Below are 4262 nucleotides of genomic sequence, written 5' to 3'. Positions count from 1 at the left end.
CCCCCCCCAGCCGCTCCATCCTTCTGTTCCTGCTGTCATGGCGGCACTCTGTATTCTGATTGGTTGTTTCACTAACCAATAAGAATGCTCCAAGAGTGTTATGGACAGACAGACAGATGGACTAATCCCTTTACTGTATAAGAATTTAGGTCATCTTTAAGGTACATATCTGCCCTGCCTTCTACCTGACTTCAACCTAACATGTCAAACCACCTCTCTCTGCTCATATAAAACCAGAAATAGCATTAATATATATTGCATAATAATGCAGTTTTAAAACGCATATACCATTTAGAGTTGCTACAACCACAAACATATTGAGTGCAGGGCCAGAAAGTTCTAAATAGGGGAAGGCATGTATTTCTGTGTGTGTTTCTTCAACTGCTACCTGCTTCCTGAATTACAAAGGCACACACAATATCTGAAAGAGAATGAGCTGTAATTTTAATAAGTAACTTTTAAGATGATTTGATCCATTTGCTATTGTACTTTCAGTTCAGCTGAATTTCATCTAGTTGGGAGAATTTAAAGATTTTTTTTGTCACTCTATTATTATTGTTGTCATTGTCTGAGCTGTTCAAAACGAGCAAATGTCCTCCTTCAAGTATGTTCTTACCAACTTCTCTCTCAAATTTTATGACACTTCTGTTTGGCAAGATCTGACTATTTGAAATTCTCCATAGTTTGAAAAAGTCATGCATATGCACACCTACCAAAAGTGATTCTCCACTGCCAATTTTAACAAACTTTTAAAGGAATAGTCAAGTTACTTTTAATTAATTTGCATGTGAAACTGAGAAATTGGATACTCTTTATTTTTTCTAGTTTAAATGTTTCCAAAACTTTATTTTCTGTTAATAGAAAAGAAATAATGTTAAAATATATATAGATTATAAAATCCATTCTGTAGGACATGTGACTCATGCACTTTAATTTTACAGTGGGAACTCAGAGGGAACATTTCAGATTGTTTAGGGGAGACCACAGAAAATTCAGAATACAGAAAGTTTTGTAATGTCTGATTCTCAAAGGTCTTTTATATGTTCAAAACAAAGGTAAATGTTATGTGCCAAGTATATTCATAGAACTGTTTTCACTACCTAAGCAAATAAGGCAACTGGTACATGCAAATAGATTTGCAAGTGAACTTCTGCATGTCCCAAACATAAATTGTATGGAAAACTATTATATTACATTTGCAAATTACATGTCTAATGGCACGTTTATGTTTTTAATGGACACTTTGTCAACAGTCAATGGACACACTGTCACCCTTGTTTTCACATTTTGGTTCCCACAACACTGATAAATCTAAGATACACCATTGCATAACACAAACAGAAATTACCTTGCACACCTTGCAGCTACTTCCCTATTCAACTGAGGCATAATAAGCTGCTTACAAGTACAAATACCCACTTTGTATGTGCATTTGTTTTAATTATACAGGTTTATGTGCATACTTTGTAGATATAATTGTGCTCCTGACCTCTCTTAAATTTGGGTCCAAAGTAATTAGGAAAATCAGACCAATATAATAAACTAGAGGTAAAAAATAGAAGGGAAAGATTCTGTCTCAATTATATTGTCAAGTGTCTATTTTCATCATAGTTTATCTCAGCATATAACTGGAGAACTTCCTATAACCTGACTGCGACTAACACAAAAATCTCTAGTTAGAGTTAAGCTATACTGAATAATCAACCTAGCCACCAGGTTCTAGGGATTGAACCTGGGATTGAGCTCTATTTGAACATTGCTAACACTGTCTTACAATTCAGTGGGCCTGCCCCAACATTTTACAGCTTGAGTGCAGTATCATTGGATCTCAAATTGCAGTGAAGACAGGTGCCAAGACCTTAAATAATGTTTACTTGCAATACATGATTCAGCCACTAGATGTCTCTGTATGCTGTACAACATTACAGTCAGGGTGTGGCTCCTGGTAAACAAAAGAGATCGCTAGAACTCAAGCTGCCTAGAAACATATGAAAGATTTTTGGGTAGATCTCACTACACATTTTCTTTAAAAAACCACCAAAATTTTATTGGAAAATGCTAGTTCACTTTGCTTGAAATGTTTACTTCAAAATGCTACAGATTTGGCAAACTTCTTCCTGACTCCAAGGCAGGCAGGCTTCCAACAGAGCCTGTCCTAAATTTCTGATAGGTCTGCTCTAGTATCGGGGACCCAGGAACCTCAAGGGTCCCTGACCACAAGGATGTCTGCTGGTGAATCTAATCTGGGACCAGGAGGTTTGAAATTGTAGGGTATCTTGTCTTGGGACAGCTTACTGACATGTCTGCCCCAGTGATTGTGGAAGCTGGGGTGTCCTCAGGCTCACGTAGCCTGGGAGCTACAGAGTCAACCCAGAGCACATGGTAGTAGTCACTTGAAGCTTCTCAGTAAAAATGACATGTCAATGTGTCTGATATGTTGTAAATTGAAAATTTTTGGTTTGGGTCTGATTCAGACTAAAAAACAATTTTTTCAAGACTGCATTTCTCATGAACTGGAAAATTTACTTTTCAGTGTGGCCTACACCCCAAATCATCGAATGCAGTCCCCTGCTTTTTCACATAATCCTTTCCATGAACAGATCAAGTTCCACCAGTTACAGCAAAAGGCCGGACAACTGCAGTTCCATCAACCCCACAGTATCCCACCGCAGTGTTCATCAGAAAGTGACCCTGGTCATCTATATCTCCACTCTGATACGTATTAAAGTAAACTGATTTTAGACCACTGCACAGTGCACTTGTCAACAAAGTACTTCAAAATGCTGTACTGTATTTTCAGATGTTTCAGGAGGTTACCAACTGAATTCACGTTTTATAACTGCAGAGAAGTCAGTCCCAGTCATTGCAGTTATCCTGTAGTTATATATTTTGTCCCTGCTACCCCTGCTATGAGGTCAGTCTAGAACCTCACTCCTTCAACAGGATACTTTCTTCACACCATATTTCACCGTATTTGGGATCAGGAAGGAATTTTACCCCATGGTCAAATTGGTGCAAATTGTGGGGGGCTTTCGCCTTCCTCTGCAACAGGGGCATGGCCCTTAACATGGAATTTCTTGAGTGTACATTAACTTATTTTAGAAACAGGATGTTGGCTGTGGTGGTCGTTTCCTTGCTTTACCTCTGGCAGGCTAGGGTGTAATGTCTTGGGTTCTGTCAGAGTTGTCAGTAGTTTAGATATGGATTTGTATAGGACAGTTTGGATGGGGATGATCCTGCCTCACAAGGAGGGCAGTAAAGCACTGGAACAGGCTACCCGGAGAGGTTGTTGGGGCTCCATCTGTAGACCTCCATCTCCAGACCTTTTACAGAGGTAGTCAAAGCTTTGGCTGGGATGATGTAGTTGCAGACAGTCCTGCTTTGAGCAGGGGGTTGGACTACCTGACCTCCCGAGGTCCATTCCCACCCTCATTTTCTGAGTCTTATGCTTCACTCGCGGTCCTTCGGAAGAGAAGCGACACCGAAGTCCGCGCAGGCGCCCCACACACACGCCACCTGCATGTTGCACACATGGTTGGGAGAAGGGGAAAAAAAGCAACTTCTGTTTTCACCTGTGACAAATAACATGGCCCAGCCTCAAGTTCAGAAAGCGTGCCGTCTCTCTGGGGATGCCAATGTTGTTTCAGTCTCTTCTGGGAGGTTTCACCACATGATGCAATGACGTGAATTACAGTGCACAGACTTTACGTCAGGAAGACAAATGCACATTACTATTACATTTTAAAAACCCATGGGAGTACTGCTAAAATCGGATTCAGAGTATAAATCGGATTCGACATTTCATGTCTTTCAATCAACGTCGTATTCTTTATCTCCCGGGTGGCTCTCAGCAGTCTCCTGGAGACGTATATCTAATTCCTGGAGACTAAAAGGCAAACCTGGAGGCAGAGGCAGCTGGTAGGGGAGGCAGGGGGGGCCTTCTCGCTCTCTCTGGACTGGGTCTCCAAAGGTGCCTAGCGCCCCAGACACAGACACGTCCCAATGGGGAAAGGCCTCCTCCGGGAGAGGCGGAGCCAGGATGGTTTTAGTGCCAGGGTCCCTGCGGGTGGGCAGCTGTCACCGCCCCCGCCCTGCCCCCCTCAGCGAGATGGCCGCCTGCCCCTATTGTTCCGTCTGGCGAGGCCGCCCGGGAGGGGCGGGGCGGGGCGCGGCGGGGGGAAGCCGGGCCAGGTTGGCAGCAGCGCAGGGGCAAGCGCTGCCGAGCGGGGCTGGGAGCAGCCGCCCACAGGTAGCTAGGGGCA

General features: G+C 42.8%; 1 protein-coding gene across 2 annotated transcripts in view; it reads left to right on the top strand.

The window, feature by feature from the left end:
- The window catches only part of CEMIP2 (cell migration inducing hyaluronidase 2), a 96036-nt gene that overhangs the window by 5889 nt on the left and 85885 nt on the right, over positions 1-4262 (top strand). Inside the window, exon 1 of one of the 2 annotated variants that reach the window (XM_025204458.1) lies at positions 4181-4249. The exons of the other annotated variant lie outside the window; for it this stretch is intronic. The gene's annotated coding sequence lies outside the window, so the exon portion shown is untranslated. Of the gene's footprint in view, positions 1-4180; positions 4250-4262 lie in introns of those variants that run through there. 2 annotated transcript variants of the gene reach the window in all.

This window comes from Alligator sinensis, unplaced genomic scaffold (assembly GCF_000455745.1).
Source record: "Alligator sinensis unplaced genomic scaffold, ASM45574v1 scaffold308_2, whole genome shotgun sequence".
Lineage (NCBI taxonomy): Eukaryota > Metazoa > Chordata > Crocodylia > Alligatoridae > Alligator > Alligator sinensis.
This window is presented reverse-complemented; position numbering and strand designations above follow the sequence as displayed.